This window comes from Arachis hypogaea, chromosome 13 (assembly GCF_003086295.3).
Source record: "Arachis hypogaea cultivar Tifrunner chromosome 13, arahy.Tifrunner.gnm2.J5K5, whole genome shotgun sequence".
Lineage (NCBI taxonomy): Eukaryota > Viridiplantae > Streptophyta > Magnoliopsida > Fabales > Fabaceae > Arachis > Arachis hypogaea.
Window position 1 is genome coordinate 18,384,453 of NC_092048.1, and position 18,402 is coordinate 18,402,854.

General features: G+C 37.1%; 1 non-coding gene across 1 annotated transcript; it reads right to left on the minus strand.

Moving 5' to 3' along the window:
* Positions 1–8,470: 8,470 nt before the first annotated feature.
* On the minus strand, positions 8,471–8,578 carry LOC112739101 (small nucleolar RNA R71). The gene has a single exon (XR_003170041.1). It is a non-coding gene; the product is annotated as a small nucleolar RNA R71 (small nucleolar RNA).
* Positions 8,579–18,402: the final 9,824 nt, after the last annotated feature.

Sequence of the window (18,402 nt, forward strand, 5' to 3'; positions counted from 1 at the left end):
AAATTTATTGGTTAGAAGATAATTAATATTAAATATTAACTAATATGGATAATATAAGATTATTGAGTATTTAATATTTAATATTATTTAATTCTATATACTTCAATATGTTTATATAAATTTTTTTGTTATTCTTATTTGTTATATGTTTGTTTCATAGACTTAAAATTTTTGGATCTGTCACTGAAGAAATATATATTTTTTTTATTATTGAATAAGCGTATAAATCTATAATTTTCATTATATATATGTGTGTGTAAATTTGATGAACAAAACTTGATATGAATATGCAAAATATTTTTCAAACAAATTGTTATCAATTTTTTTTTCATATAATATAGATATTGATAAAATTCTTGTAGAACTTCCCCATTTTCAATAGTTCCACCAAGAACGCCTGAAATGAAATGATGATATTTCACTATTCTACATATCATCCAGGGGAAACAAGCCAAGAAAACTAAGATTACATCAAAAGAAAAGGGATGCATGAAAATTAGAGAAACTTGAAAGGGGTGTCTTGTGTTCTTGAACAATCCCTGCTATTGTTGTTGTTAGAAAGGTTCTCAATTAATGTGACTGGAAGAATGACCTCCATTGAAGCTCCAATGAGACATCTCCTTGTAAGATTGTGACACGTGTTGCACAAAAAACACCTTATGTGTCTAAGTGCCAAGAAATTTGCCTTATGAACCCATTTGTCACACTCTCTACACAAATAAGCATCATCAGCTTGGCAATACAATGAAGCTTGAAATCCACATAGCTCACAAGATTTTGAACCACCATCATGATGATGATGTTGTGATGATGCACCCTCTTCATGTGTGAAGCTCCTACAAAAACCACCACCATGCTTTTTTTCTTCTGCACCTTTGCACATTATTCTTGAGAGTAAAAATTAATCTTTAGTTGCAGTATTTAGTACCTATAAGTTTTCTTTCTTTGAATAAATGGTATAAATATATAGATGAATGAAGACCTTTTATAGAAAAACTAGAAACTCATCTACGGATTTGATTGCTTGAAGCACATACATGTTCCCTAGACCAATATTTAATTTCTTGTGGATAAGGACATGAATGCCAATACCTCACGTAATCACATTCTTACACTATTAATTTGTCCTTTTCCAATCATATGCTCCAAAAGGGTCAAATGGTCAATTTAGTGACGCAAGAAGAAAAAGAGGGAATTTTTTGACTCCACTAGATTTTGACAAAAAAATGGAATATATATATATTTTAAAAACAAAAATGTTAATTAATAAACTATGATTAAGAAGATAGATGCTTCATTCAATTGAAGGTGCTGCATTGTCATTGAGGCATATATATATGCACACTTCCTAATGAAGAAAGGTTGATTGTATGGCTTAGAATTAACTTTAAATTTGTGATCGACCAATGTCCATTTGTTTTAACTTTTATATATAAATATATACATGACCACGTGAAATGGAACATGATTGGATTTAGTTTAATAAAAGGATATAATTTAAGGGTAGAAATTTTTGTGTAGTACTAGTTTCTATGACACTCTTTTGTGACACGGTTGGATTCAAAGGCATATGAAACGTGAATTTGCTATGCACAAGGAAACAAGAGGCATAAAATAAAATGTCTTTGTCCACAAAATTATTCTTTTGAGTTGAGGGAATGACACATTATTAATACACATGTATGGTTCAAAACTTAGGGGATTTGGGGATACTATACACTTGCCACATATATGTAAGTTGTTGGTGAATGGTGACTCTAAAGAAACAAGACAAGATATGATTGGTTTGGTGCATTTGGTGACTTTCGAAGAAAAGTGTAATAGCATCATTCCAACCGTTCAATATGACTCACCACACAACCACTAAAGAGGCAACTATATTATGTTATGGTTATGGTTATGAAGAATGTCATTCAACTGTTGAACATATATATTATTCATTGTTGAGAGTTAGGGAAAGCTCTTTTATTCATTCATTTTCTAAACAAATTTTACTTCATCTTCACACTGCAGTCTATATATACGTACTTTAGAATCTTAAAATGTATAGCTTAAAAGTTAAAACTATATATGAAGTTGTTAATTTATTACTGTAAATTGTGTTTTATAAATAAATCACTCTTTAATGGAAGAATAATTTTGAAGAACACTTATTTGAAGTTTTTTTTGGTAATATTTTATAAATTTAAGAGAACAATTAGTTGCATCTTTTAAAAGTTTAATAGATAAATTACACATAATGAGCAAAAAGTTAAGAGAGATAAATTACATTTTTCTGATACTTTTAATTTCGTCTTTAATTTTTAAAATATTTAATTTTTATCCCAAACATCTTATTTCGTTCTATTTTAATTCTTTAGTTAAAATTAACATTTTTCTTTTAAAAATATCATTTCTTTTCATTATGATTTTCTTTTGAGTAACGACAAAAATCACAATTGAAGTGGTCATGGTGGTTGTAGTAATTTGTGAGTAAAAATGACATAATAATAAGAAAAAAGAAGATAATAAGAGTAAACTACCAAAATCTCCAACTCATTTGAGTAATTAAGGTTAATCAAGTTGGTCTAATAATTTAGGGATTGATGGTGCTCTACCAGGGTTTTATAGTGCTCTGCGAGAATTTAAGCGGGAGAAATTCTAATTTATAAAAAACACAAACGTCCATCTAAATTCATCTAAATTCTACAAGCGTCACTGAGATCCTAATGGCAATATCGACTGCTCACACAATCGAGACAGAGGAAGAAGGAGTTGGGAGGAAGAGGAGGAAGTCGTTGCGTTTGGTGAAGAGGAAATTCGAGCAGGGGTAGAGAGATGCTCAAGGAGTTTGGTAGGTGGGTTGCTGGCTGATCGAGCTTTTTTAGGAGGGACTATGGAGGCAGCAATGCAGGCTATTTGGAGGGAACCAGAGGGATTTAGGGTGGTAGATCATGGAGGAAACCTCTTCTTGTTTTTCTTCTCTAACAAAAAAGAGCTTATTCGAATCGAAAGAGGGGGCATGGCTTTTCAAAAATTATATCCTAAATCTAAAGAGATGGAAGGAAGAAGAGACACTTAATGATGCAGAATTCTCTCACGTTCTGGTGTGGATTCAACTTTGGGAATTACTGAAATACTACAAAACAAAGGAGCTAGGTGGAAAAATCGAAAGAGCAATGGGAGAAGTCTTAGATGTTGACATATTTCAAATGAGAGGCAAGGAAAGTAGGATTGTTAAAGTGCTGCTTAACCTGGATGTTACCAAGATACTCCGAAGAAGTAGGACAACAAAATAAACGGAAGCCAAACTTGAAAATTCTCGCTAGAAGAAAAATAATCAATGTGACAGGAAAAAAAGAGGAAGGCCCAAGAAGGAATGGAGATGGCAATTTCAAAGAAAATGTGCCAAAAATCCACTGTTGCGACTGTTGAAGGGGAGGGTGCTACCCTTGAAAGGGAACCCGGAGCGCTATGAAGATGTTGATGTGGAACTATCGGGATTTGAAAAAACCCTTGATAGTTCACATCATACAAGGGATTTGTAAATCCCATTCTCCCGAGGTATTGTTTATGTGTGAAACGAAAAATAATACCTTGACTGTGTCGGAAGTTTGTAGGAAGTTGGATTTTGTGAACTTTTCTTGTATGGATCCTAGGGAATTGGCAGGAGGATTGGTGTTGGCATGGAAGGAAGAGTTAGATATTATGGTTCAGCACAAAGAAGAATTTATGATTCAATTCTCATGAACTGGCCGTAGACTCCAAAAGCAATGAGAGGTGGTGGCTATTCATCTTCATTGTGAGGAGAATCGGAGGAAGGAGCAGTTTGGCAAGATTTTGGAGATTATTCGCCGCTCAGGTCAATATTCTTTGGTGATAGGAGATTTTAATATGCTATCTCAGAGTACCACGACAAAGAAAGGAATCGTATAAAGACGAGAAGATTTATTGAGGCTTTCAATAATTTTATTAATGAAGGTGAGTTGGTGGACTTAGGGTATATTGGAAGCAAATCTACTTGGAGCAACAAACAATTTGGTGAGAATTTTGTTAAAGAAAAGTTGGATAGATGTTTGACCTTAACACATTCGAGGTTAAAGTACCTGAAAGCAATGGTCATCCACTTGGAGGATACCAGATCAGATCATTATCCACTTCTATTACATTCAGACAACAAAGAAAGAAGAACTAAAAGGAGATTTCGATTTTAAGAGAGGTGGTGTAACAGCAAGGAGGTATCAAACATTGTGAAAGAAGCATGGCAAACCCAAATAAATAGATCACCTATATACAAACTATTTTGCAAACTGAAAAGATGCCGCCATATGCTTGTAGAGTTGCAGAAAAGCAGCAGAAGCAACTCGAAGACGCTCCTTACTGATCTTAAAAACAAGTGATGAGCGGATAATTTATACGCTTTTTGGCATTGTTTTTAGTATGTTTTTAGTAGAATCTAGTTACTTTTAGGGATGTTTTCATTAGTTTTTATGTTAAATTCACATTTCTGGACTTTACTATGAGTTTGTGTGTTTTTCTGTGATTTCAGGTATTTTCTGGCTGAAATTGAGGGACTTGAGCAAAAATCAGATTCAGAGGTTGAAGAAGGACTGCTGATGCTGTTGGATTCTGACTTCCCTGCACTCAAAGTGGATTTTCTGGAGTTACAGAACTCAAAATGGCGCGCTTCCAATTGCGTTGGAAATTAGACATCCAGGGCTTTTCAGCAATGTATAATAGTCCATACTTTGGCCGAGTTTAGATGATGTAAAAGGGTGTTGAACGCCAGTTCTACGCTGCTGTCTGGAGTTAAACGCCAGAAACAAGTCACAAACCAGAGTTGAACGCCAGAAATACGTTACAACCTGGCGTTCAACTCCAGAAAGAGCCTCTGCACGTGTAACATTCAAGCTCAGCCCAAGCACACACCAAGTGGGTCCCGGAAGTGGATTTATGCATCAATTACTTACTTCTGTAAACCCTAGTAGCTAGTTTATTATAAATAGAACTTTTTACTATTGTATTAGACATCTTTTGATCATTTTTAGATCTCTAGACCTCCATGGGAGGCTGGCCACTCGGCCATGCTTACCCTCTATTCACTTATGTATTTTTTAACGGTAGAGTTTCTGCACTCCATAGATTAAGGTGTGGAGCTCTGCTGTTCCTCAAAGATTAATGCAAAGTACTACTGTTTTTCTATTCAATTCAACTTATTCCGCTTCTAAGATATTCATTCGCACTTCAACTTAAATGTGATGAACGTGACAATCATCATCATTCCCTATGAACGCGTGCCTGACAACCACTTCCGTTCTACCTTAGATTGAATGAGTATCTCTTGGATCTCTTAATCAGAATCTTCGTGGTATAAGCTAGATTGATGGCGGCATTCATGAGAGTCCGGAAAGTCTAAACCTTGTCTGTGGTATTCCGAGTAGGACTCTGGGATTGAATGACTGCGACGAACTTCAAACTCGCGAGTGCTGGGCGTAGTGACAGACGCAAAAGGATAGTAAATCCTATTCCAGTATGATCGAGAACCTCCAGATGATTAGCCATGCAGTGACAGCGCATCGGACCATTTTCACAGAGAGGATGGAACGCAGCCATTGACAACGGTGATGCCTCCAGACGATTAGCCATGCAGTGACAGCGCATCGGATCATTTTCCAGAGAGGATCAAAAGTAGCCATTGACAATGGTGATGTCCTTACATAAAGACAGCCATGGAAAGGAGTAGGATTGATTGGGTGAAGACAGCAGGAAAGCAGAGGTTCAGAGGAACGAAAGCATCTCTATGCGCTTATCTGAAATTCTCACCAATGATTTACATAAGTATTTCTATCCTTATTTTATTATTTGTTTTCGAAAACTCCATAATCAATTTTATATCCGCCTGACTGAGATCTACAAGGTGACCATAGCTTGCTTCATACCAACAATCTTCGTGGGATCGACCCTTACTCACGTAAGGTTTATTACTTGGACGACCTAGTGCACTTGCTGGTTAGTTGTATCGAAGTTGTGAATGAAAAACAATTTATTAAGACGTGCGTACAGAGTTTTTGGCGCCGTTGCCTGAGATCACAATTTCGTGCACCAAGTTTTTGGCGCCGTTGCCGGGGATTGTTCGAGTTTGGACAACTGACGGTTCATCTTGTTGCTCAGATTAGGTAATTTTCTTTTTGTTTTATTTTCAAAAAGTTTTCAAAATTTTCTCCTTTGTTTTCGAAAAAAAAATGTTTTCAAAAAAATATATTTTTCTTCAGAATTTTTAAGAATGAATTCTAGTGTTTCATGAAGCATGTTAAAGCCTGGCTGGCTGTAAAGCCATGTCTAATTCTTCTGGATAGGGCATGTTAGGCGTGTCATGTCTGAGTTACATACTAAAGCTTGGCTGGCTATTAAGCCATGCCTGACCCTTTGATTGGAGCTTTAGACTAAAGAGCATAAGATTCCTGGAATTCATATTAAAAATTTTGGAATCCTTATTTTTCTTTTTTCAAAATGATTTTCGAAAAAATTAAAAGAAAATACAAAAAAAAATCATAAAATCATAAAAATCAAAAATATTTTGTGTTTCTTGTTTGAGTCTTGAGTCAGATTTTAAGTTTGGTGTCAATTGCATGTTTTAAAGTTGCATAAAATTTTTGAAAAATTCATGCATTCATAGTGTTCTTCATGATCTTCAAGTTGTTCTTGGTAAGTCTTTTTGTTTGATCTTGATGTTTTCATAATTTGTGTCTTTTCTTGTTTTTCATATGCATTCTTGCATCCATAGTGTCTATACATGAAAAGTTTTTAAGTTTGGTGTCATGCATGTTTTCTTTGCATTAAAAATTTTTCAAAAATATGTTCTTGATGTTCATCTTGACATTCAAAGTGTTCTTGGTGTTCATCTTGACATTCATAGTGTTCTTGCATTCATCACATACTTTGATCCAAAATTCTCATGCATTGCATCATTTTTCATGTTTCCCTCTCTCATCATTAAAAATTCAAAAAATCAAAAAATATCTTTCCCTTTTTTCTCTCATAAATTCGAAAATTTGAGTTGACTCTTTCAAAAATTTTTAAAATCTAGTTGTTTCTTATGAGTCAAATCAAATTTTCAATCTAAAAATCTTATCTTTTTCAAAATCTTTTTTCAAAAATCAAATCTTTTTAATTTTTCTTAGTTATTTTCGAAAATTTTAAAAATATTTTTCAAAAATCTTTTTCTTAATTTTATATCATAATTTTCGAAAATAACATCATCAATTAATGTTTTGATTCAAAAATTTCAAGTTTGTTACTTACTTGTTAAGAAAGATTCAAACTTTAAGTTCTAGAATCATATCTTGTGATTTCTTGTGAATCAAGTCATTAATTGTGATTTTAAAAATCAAAGCTTTTTCAAAAACTAATTTCAATCATATCTTTTCAAAAATATCTTCTTATCTTATCTCTTTCAAAAATTTGATTTCAAAATATCTTTTCTAACCTCCTAACTTCTTATCTTTTCAAAATTGATTTTCAAATTTGTTTCAACTAACTAACTAACTTTTTGTTTGTTTCTTATCTTTTTCAAAACTACCTAACTAACTCTCTCTCTCTAATTTTCGAAAATACCCCCCTCTTTTTCAAAATTTCTTTTTAATTAATTAATTATTTTAATTTTTGATTTTAATTTTCGAAAACCACTAACCTTTTTCAAAAACTATTTTCGAAAATCACTAACCCTTTTTTCAAAAATAATTTTCAAAAATCCTTCTCCCTCATCTCCTTCTAATTATTTATTCATCTACTAACACGTCTCTTCATCTCACATCACTGCTCCTATCCTTACCCCTGTGTTTGGATTCTTCATTCTTCTTCACCCCTATTCCTTTTCTTCTTCTACTAACAATAAGGAACCTCTTTACTGTGACATAGAGGATTCCTCTTCTTTTCTTGTTCTCTTTTCTTTCTTATGAGCAGGAACAAGGAAAAAGGCATTCTTGTTGAAGCTGATCCAGAACCTGAAAGGACTCTAAAGAGAAAACTAAAAGAAGCTAAATTACAACAATCCAGAGACAACCTTATTGAAAATTTCGAACAAGTAAAGGAGATGGTAGCCGAACCCAACAACAATAATGCAAGGAGAATGCTTGGTGACTTTACTGCACTAAATTCCAATTTACATGGAAGAAGCATCTCCATTCCTGCCATTGGAGCAAACAACTTTGAGCTGAAACCTCAATTAGTTTCTCTGATGCAGCAGAACTGCAAGTTTCATGGACTTCCATCTGAAGATCCTTTTCAGTTCTTAACTGAATTCTTGCAGATCTGTGATACTGTTAAGACTAATGGAGTAGATCCTGAAGTCTACAGGCTCATGCTTTTCCCTTTTGCTGTAAGAGACAGAGCTAGAATATGGTTGGACTCCTAACCTAAAGACAGCCTGAACTCTTGGGATAAGCTGGTCAAGGCTTTCTTAGCCAAGTTCTTTCCTCCTCAAAAGCTGAGCAAGCTTAGAGTGGATGTTCAGACCTTCAGACAGAAAGAAGGTGAATCCCTCTATGAAGCTTGGGAGAGATACAAAGAACTGACCAAAAAGTGTTCTTCTGACATGCTTTCAGAATGGACCATCCTGGATATATTCTATGATGGTTTATCTGAGCTATCAAAGATATCATTGGATACCTCTGCAGGTGGATCCATTCACCTAAAAAAAACGCCTGCAGAAGCTCAAGAACTCATTGACATGGTTGCTAATAACCAGTTTATGTACACTTCTGAAAGGAATCCTGTGAATAATGGGACGCCTATGAAGAAGGGAGTTCTTGAAATTGATACTCTGAATGCCATATTGGCTCAGAATAAAATATTGACTCAGCAAGTCAATATGATTTCTCAGAGTCTGAATTGAATGCAAGCTGCATCCAACAGTACTCAAAAGGCATCTTCTGAAGAAGAAGCTTATGATCCTGAAAACCCTGCAATAGCAGAGGTGAATTACATGGGTGAATCTTATGGAAACACCTATAATCCCTCATGGAGAAATCACCCAAATCTCTCATGGAAGGATCAACAAAGGCCTCAACAAGGCTTTAATAATGGTGGAAGAATTATGTTTAACAATAGTAAACCTTTTCCATCATCCACTCAGCAACAGACAGAGAACTCTGAACAAAATACATCTAATTTAGCAAACTTAGTCTCTGATCTATCTAAGGCCACTGTAAGTTTTATGAATGAAACAAGGTCCTCCATTAGAAATTTGGAAGCACAAGTGGGCCAGCTGAGTAAAAGGATCACTGAAATCCCTCCTAGTACTCTCCCAAGCAATACAGAAGAAAATCCAAAAGGAGAGTGCAAGGCCATTGAATTGATCACCATGGCCGAACCTGTAAGGGAAGGAGAGGACGTAAATCCCAGTGAGGAAGACCTCCTAGGACGTCCAGTGATCAATAAGGAGTTTCTCTTTGAGGAACCAAAGGAATCTGAGACTCATCTAGAGACCATAGAGATTCCATTGAACCTCCTTATGCCCTTCATGAGCTCTGACGAGTATTCATCTTCTGAAGAGAATGAGGATGTTACTGAAGAGCAAGTTACCAAGTACCTTGGTGCAATCATGAAGCTGAATGCCAAATTATTTGGTATTGAGACTTGGGAAGATGAACCTCCCTTGTTCACCAATGAACTAAGTGATCTGGATCAACGGACATTGCCTCAGAAGAAACAGGATCCTGAGAAAGTTCATAATACCTTGTACCATAGGCAACATGATCTTTGAAAAGGCTCTGTGTGACCTTGGTTCAGGGATAAACCTCATGCCCCTCTCTGTAATAGAGAAACTGGGAATCTATGGGGTGCAAGCTGCTAAAATCTCATTAGAGATGGCAGACAATTCAAGAAAACAGGTTTATGGACAAGTAGAAGATATATTAGTAAAGGTTGAAGGCCTTTACATCTCTGCTGATTTCATAGTCCTAGATACTGGGAAGGATGAAGATGAATCCATCATCCTTGGAAGACCCTTCCTAGCCATAGCAAGAGCTATGATTGATGTTGACAGAGGTGAACTAGTCCTTCAATTGAATGAGGACTCCCTTGTGTTTAAAACTCGAGGTCATCCTTCTGTAAACATGGAGAGGAAGCATAAAAAGCTTCTCTCAAAACAGAGTCAACCAGAGCCCCCACAATCAAACTCTAAGTTTGGTGTTGGGGAGTCTCAACAATGCTCTGAACATCTGTGAGGCTCCATGAGAGCCCACTGTCAAGCTATTGACATTTAAAGAAGCGCTTGTTGGGAGGCAACCCAATTTTTATTTATCTAATTTTTATTTTCACGGTTTTTCATGTTTTATTAGGTTCATGATCATGTGGAGTCACAAAATAAATATAAAAGTTGAAAACGGAATCAAAAACAGCAGAAGAAAAATCACACCCTGGAAGAAGACCTTACTGGCGTTTAAACGCCAGTAAGAAGCATCTAGCTGGCGTTCAACGCCAGAACAGAGCATGGTTCTGGCGCTGAACGCCCAAAATGGGCAGCATCTGGGCGTTTGAACGCCAGAATTGCACCCTGGAGAAGAGCTGGCGTTGAACGCCCAGAACAAGCATGGTTCTGGCGTTCAACGCCAGAAATGGGCAACAAATGGGCGTTCAACGCCCAGAACAAGCACCAATCTGGCGCTGAACGCCCAGAGTTGTGTGCAAGGGCATTTTGCATGCCTAATTTGGTGCAAGGTTGTAAATTCTTGAACACCTCAGGATCTGTGGACCCCACAGGATCACCTCAGGATCTATGGACCCCACAGGATCCCCACCTACCTCCACTCACTTCTTCTTACCCCTCTTTCACACAATCCCATAAACACTCTTCCCCAAAACTCTTCACCAATCACCTCAATCTCTCTTTCCTATCACCACTCACATCCATCCACTCTTCCCCATAAACCTACCTCATAAACTCCACCTACCTTCAAAATTCAAAATCAATTTCCCACCCACAACCCACCCTTATGGCCGAACCTTAACCCCCCTCCCTTCCCTATATATAGCCATCCTTTCTTCCTCATTTTCACACTAACAACCCTCTCTTCCCCTTCTTGACCGAAACACATCTCTCTCTCCCTCTCCTCCATTTCTTCTTCTTCTTCATCTATTCTTTCTTCTCTTGCTCGAGGGCGAGCAATATTCTAAGTTTGGTGTGGTAAAAGCATAAGCTTTTTGTTTTTCCATTACCATTGATGGCACCTAAGACCGGAGAATCCTCTAGAAAAGGAAAAGGGAAGACAAAAGCTTCCACTTCCGAGTCATGGGAGATGGAAAGATTCATCTCCAAAGCTCATCAAGACCACTTCTATGATGTTGTGGTCAAGAAGAAGGTGATCCCTGAGGTCCCTTTCAAACTCAAGAGAAATGAGTATCCGGAGATCCGACATGAAATCCAAAGAAGAGGTTAGGAAGTTCTAACAAACCCCATCCAACAAGTCGGCATCCTAATGGTTCAAGAGTTCTATGCCAATGCATGGATCACTAAGAACCATGATCACAGTAAGAACCCGAATCCAAAGAACTACATTACAATGGTTCGGGGGAAATACTTAGATTTTAGTCCGTAAAATGTGAGGTTGGCGTTTAACTTGCCTATGATGCAAGGAGATGCACGCCCCTACACTAGAAGGGTCAACTTTAATCAAAGGTTGGACCAAGTCCTCATGGACATATGTGTGGAAGGAGCTCAATGGAAGATTGACTCCAAAGGCAAGCCGGTTCAATTAAGAAGACTGAACCTCAAGCCTGTGGCTAGAGGATGGTTGGAGTTCATCCAACGCTCCATCATCCCCACTAGCAACCGATCTGAAGTTACTGTGGATCGGGCCATCATGATTCACAACATCATGATTGGAGAGGAAGTAGAAGTTCATGAAGTCATCTCCCTTGAACTCTACAAAATAGCCGAAAAGCCCTCCCCTGGGGCAAGGCTAGCTTTTTCTCATCTTATTTGCCATCTATGTTACTCAGCTAGAGCTTTCATAGAAGGAGACATTCCCATTGAGGAAGAGAAGCCCATCACTAAGAAAAGGATGGAGCAAGCAAGAGAGCCCATTCATGGATCTCAAGAGACACATGAAGTTCATCACCATGAGATCCCGGAGATGCCTCAAATGCATTTTCCTCCACAAAACTATTGGGAGCAAATCAACACCTCCCTAGGAGAATTAAGTTCCAACATGGGACAACTAAGGGTGGAACATCAAGAGCACTCCATCATCCTTCATGAGATTAGAGAAGATCAAAAAGCAACGAGGGAGGAGCAACAAAGATAAGGAAGAGACATAGAAGAGCTCAAGGACATCATTGGTTCCTCAAGAAAGAAACGCCACCATCACTAAGGTGGACTCATTCCTTGTTCTTAAATTCTCTGTTTTTCGTTTTCTCTATGTTAAGTGCTTATCTATGTTTGTGTCTTCATTACATGATCATTAGTATTTAGTAACTATGTCCTAAAGTTATGAATGTCCTATGAATCCATCACCTCTCTTAAATGAAAAATGTTTTAATTCAAAAGAACAAGAAGTACATGAGTTTCGAATTTATCCTTGAACTTAGTTTAATTATATTGATGTGGTGACAATGCTTCTTATTTTCTGAATGAATGCTTGAACAGTACATATGTCTTTTGAAGTTGTTGTTTAAGAATGTTAAATATGTTGGCTCTTGAAAGAATGATGACAAGGAGACATGTTATTTGATAATCTGAAAAATCATAAAAATGATTCTTGAAGCAAGAAAAAGCAGCAAAGAACAAAGCTTGCAGAAAAAAAAAATAAAAATAAAAAATAGCGAAAAAAATAGAAAAAAAAAGAAGAGAAAAAGCAAGCAGAAAAAGCCAAAGCTCTTAAAACCAAGAGGCAAGAGCAAAAAGCCAATAACTCTTAAAACTAAAAGGCAAGGGTAAATAAAAAGGATCCCAAGGCTTTGAGCATCAGTGGATAGGAGGGCCTAAAGGAATAAAATCCTGGCCTAAGCGGCTAAACCAAGCTGTCCCTAACCATGTGCTTGTGGCGTGAAGGTGTCAAGTGAAAACTTGAGACTGAGCAGTTAAAGTCAAGGTCCAAAGCAAAAAAAAAGAGTGCGCTTAAGAACCTTGGACACCTCTAATTGGGGACTTTAGCAAAGCTGAGTCACAATCTGAAAAGGTTCACCCAATTATGTGTCTGTGGCATTTATATATCCGGTGGTAATACTGGAAAACAAAGTGCTTAGGGCCACGGCCAAGACTCATAAAGTAGCTGTGTTCAAGAATCATCATACTGAACTAGGAGAATCAATAACACTATCTGAACTCTGAGTTCCTATAGATGCCAATCATTCTGAACCTCAATGGATAAAGTGAGATGCCAAAACTATTCAAGAGGCAAAAAGCTACAAGTCCCGCTGATCTGATTGGAGCTATGTTTCATTGATAGTTTGGAATTTATAGTATATTCTCTTCTTTTTATCCTATTTGATTTTCAGTTGCTTGGGGACAAGCAACAATTTAAGTTTGGTGTTGTGATGAGCGGATAATTTATACGCTTTTTGGCATTGTTTTTAGTATGTTTTTAGTAGAATCTAGTTACTTTTAGGGATGTTTTCATTAGTTTTTATGTTAAATTCACATTTCTGGACTTTACTATGAGTTTGTGTGTTTTTCTGTGATTTCAGGTATTTTCTGGCTAAAATTGAGGGACTTGAGCAAAAATCAGATTCAGAGGTTGAAGAAGGACTGCTAATGCTGTTGGATTCTGACTTCCCTGAACTCAAAGTGGATTTTCTGGAGTTACAGAACTCAAAATGGCGCGCTTCCAATTGCGTTGGAAATTAGACATCCAGGACTTTTCAGCAATGTATAATAGTCCATACTTTGGCCGAGTTTAGACGATGTAAAAGGGTGTTGAACGCCAGTTCTACGCTGCTGTCTGGAGTTAAATGCCAGAAACAAGTCACAAACCAGAGTTGAACGCCAGAAATACGTTACAACCTGGCGTTCAACTCCAGAAAGAGCCTCTGCACGTGTAACATTCAAGATCATCCCAAGCACATACCAAGTGGGCCCCGGAAGTGGATTTATGCATCAATTACTTACTTCTGTAAACCCTAGTAGCTAGTTTATTATAAATAGAACTTTTTACTATTGTATTAGACATATTTTGATCATTTTTAGATCTCTAGACCTCCATGGGAGGTTGGCCACTCGGCCATGCTTACCCTCTATTCACTTATGTATTTTTCAACGGTAGAGTTTCTGCACTCCATAGATTAAGGTGTGGAGCTCTGCTGTTCCTCAAAGATTAATGCAAAGTACTACTGTTTTTCTATTCAATTCAACTTATTCCGCTTCTAAGATATTCATTCGCACTTCAACCTGAATGTGATGAACGTGACAATCATCATCATTCCCTATGAACGTGTGCCTGACAACCACTTCCGTTCTACCTTAGATTGAATGAGTATCTCTTGGATCTCTTAATCAGAATCTTTGTGGTATAAGCTAGATTGATGGCGGCATTCATGAGAGTCCGGAAAGTTTAAACCTTGTCTGTGGTATTCCAAGTAGGACTCTGGGATTGAATGATTGCGACGAACTTCAAACTCGCGAGTGCTGGGCGTAGTGACAGACGCAAAAGGATAGTAAATCCTATTCCAGTATGATCGAGAACCTCCAGATGATTAGCCATGCAGTGACAGCGCATCGGACCATTTTCACAGAGAGGATGGAACGCAGCCATTGACAACGGTGATGCCTCCAGACGATTAGCCATGCAGTGACAGCGCATCGGACCATTTTCCAGAGAGGATCAAAAGTAGCCATTGACAATGGTGATGTCCTTACATAAAGCCAGCCATGGAAAGGAGTATGATTGATTGGGTGAAGATAGCAGGAAAGCAGAGGTTCAGAGGAACGAAAGCATCTCTATGCGCTTATCTAAAATTCTCACCAATGATTTACATAAGTATTTCTATCCTTATTTTATTATTTGTTTTCGAAAACTCCATAATCAATTTTATATCCGCCTGACTGAGATCTACAAGGTGACCATAGCTTGCTTCATACCAACAATCTCCGTGGGATCGACCCTTACTCACGTAAGGTTTATTACTTGGACGACCCAGTGCACTTGCTGGTTAGTTGTATCGAAGTTGTGAATGAAAAACAATTTATTAAGACGTGCGTACAGAGTTTTTGGCGCCGTTGCCTGAGATCACAATTTCGTGCACCAACAAGCTAGAACAGGAGAAGGAGAAAAGGAATGGCGTGGATAGGAGACAGATTCTAAATCTAGAGGCTGATCTAACAGATGCGTATAAGAAGGAAGAGCGGTATTGACAGGAGAAATCAAGGGTTCAATAGCTGAAATGGGGGGGGGGGACCAAAATACAAAATTTTTCATGCAAAATTTCATAATAAAGCCAGGAAAAACAAGATTCAAAAGTTGCTAGATGACTCGGGTAACTATAAACCCGATCAGGAAGGAATAGCTCAGATTGCACAACAGTACTTCACTGAACTCTTCTCAACCTCTAACCCAAGTTCATCTATGGAGAGTATAGAAGACATGAAGGTAAGGATCGATGTCACGATTTACAGAAGACTAGTGCGGAGAGTTACGGAAGAAGAGGAAAACAACAACCTTTCCCATTAATCCCTTTTCGGCCCCAGGTGATGACGGATTCCCAGGTAAATTCTTCCATCATTCCTAGGGGATCATTAAAAGGGATGTAACAGAGGCAGCCATGAGTTTCTTTGCAGGAGGAAAGATGTTGTGAAGTTTTAACCACACGCATATTTGTTTGATACCAAAAGTTCAACAGGCAAAAAATATGGCCTAAATTAGACCCATTAGTTTGAGTAGTGTTTTCTATAAAATAATCTCAAAGATATTAGTTTACATGATGCAAGGAGTGTTGAATAAGGTGATTAGCGAGAATCAGAGCGCATTCATCAAAGGAAGGCTGATTAGTGACAATACCCCAATAGCTCATAAGCTCATGCATTTTTTGAAGAATAAAACTTATGGTGATCACGAGGTGGCAGTGAAGCTTGACATGAGCAAATCCCATGATAGGGTCAAATGGATTTTTGTATAGGAGGTGATCGCAAAGCTAGGATTCTGTAAATAGTAGATTGACTGGATTAAAGAGTGTGTCACTTCTATATCCTACTCTGTTATTGTGGAAGGCCAATCTCATAGTTTCTTTAAACCATGCAGGAATTGCATCAAGGTGATCCCCTCTCCCTCTATCTATTTCTTATTTGCGTAGAGGGTTTATCCTATCTACTCCACAGAGGAGAATAGAGGCGCGAGATCTTAGGATTGAGGATCAATAGCAGATTCCCTACAGTCAACCATCTACTTTTTGCAGACGATTCTATACTCTTATGTAAAGCGAATGAAGAGGCTTGTCAGAGACTACTCCAGGTACTGAACACCTACGGATACCTTAGTGGGCAGTAGATTAATTTTCACAAATCCTCCATCTTCTTCAGTAAGAACACCCCCTCATGTAAGAGATGAATTAGCCCATATTTTACAAATTTCACATGTAGGGAACCAGAACAAATATCTGAGACTGTCAGTAATAATTAACAGATCCAAGATGAGTATTTTTAGTTATATTAAAGATAAAGTGGAACACAGGCTACACAACTGGAAATGGTTATTACTCTCGGTCAGTGGAAGGGAGGTTTCTTATCAAAGCTGTTGCGATAGCTATTCCTCTCTACACTCTGAGTTGTTCAAGTTACCAGACTCCCTAATTGATGATATCCAATAAAAAATTATGAATTTCTGGTGGGGTCAGAGGAGAATCGAGCAAAAACAGTGGTGGATTAAATAGGATATAATTTGCAGAGACAAGAAGCATGGAGGGTTAGGCATCAAGGATTTTAAAGGTTTCAACTTAGCTATGCTAGCCAAGCAAAGTTGGAGAATAGCAACTAAATAGGAATCATTAGTTAGAAAGATATACAAAGGCCGCTACTTTAAATATTCATCTTTTCTTAAAGCAGACACTGGATCAATCCCCTCTTGGGCTTGGAGAAGTTTATTGGAGGGAAGAAAAGTGATTAAAAAAAGTTTAATGTGGCGGATAGGGAGCGGAGGTTTAGTTAAAATTTTTGAAGACCCTTGAATTAGGAATTTCAGGCCTATCTCAGGTTACTAACAACAGAATGTAACCTCAGATATTATATGGGTGAATCAGCTACTCAAACAAAACAGAATATGAGATGCACAATTATTCAATCAATCTTTAGTCCAAATATTGCAACAAGCATTTTATAAGCAGAAATTAATGAAGGGGAGGATAGGATTACCTGAGAAAATGAGAAATCAGGCCACTACTCAGTAGTATCGGGGTACCAAATAGCTTTTTTTTTCTTCCATCCTCCAATTGACCAGCTCCTTGAAGTCTGTAACTAAAAGAACATTTGGAACTCGGTCCGGGATCTGCAGTGCCCCCTAAAGGTAAAGATCTTCACCTAGAGGCTACTTCACAATGGGACTCCGGTTCGACAGCGTATCCATATTAGATTCTACAATGTACAGGACGTGTGCCCTAGGTATGGAGGAGAAGGAGAGACAGCTCTTCACTGCTTAGTGCTCTGTCCACTTGCAAATCAGATTTGAAAATTATTCAACCTCAACGCGGCATCAACAGTTAATAACAATAAAGAACCGTGGCGGTGGTGGTCGGAACTAAAAGAGCTTGCACGACGACAATCGCAAGGAAAGAAGGAATTGGCGTTGGCGGTGCTGCTAACTTGGGCAATTTGGAGAGAAAGAAACGCTAAAGTCTTCAAAGAAAAAGATGTTCCCCTCAACAAATGTATGTTCTAGCTAATGAACTTCACTCTGAATATCAAATGCACAAATTCCACTAATTTCTTATTCTATCCTAAGTTCAGACATGCAATCTAATCTCTATCTTTCTATTTCTTTCACTAGCTTTTCTTTAGTTCAGCAATGTAATTTTATATTAACTTTTCCTTTTTTCCATTAGGTTATTATGTTTTGATGTAAGGGCATTATAAAAAATTTCTCTTTTAGTATTTGTTGTCCAAGTATGGACCAGACCATAACACTCTACTCATTTTATATGATGAAATGAATATTGTACATGTTTGGGTGCCATTATTTTGATGAAAAAAGATCTTTTTTTATTTTTTAACATGTTTGACAAATTTCTAGTAGTAAAAGTAAAAGCACTAGTAAAATAAAAAAAAGATCTTTTTTGAGAAGCTGTAATTTACATCTTTTTTAAAAGATCTTTTTTCCTTAAAAAAAAGATGTTTTTCATGTAATAAATAAACAAAAAAGTACTTTTATATTGTTATACCCAAACATAATTGATTGATAAAAAGACCTTTTTACATGAGATATCCAAACATAAAATTACTTT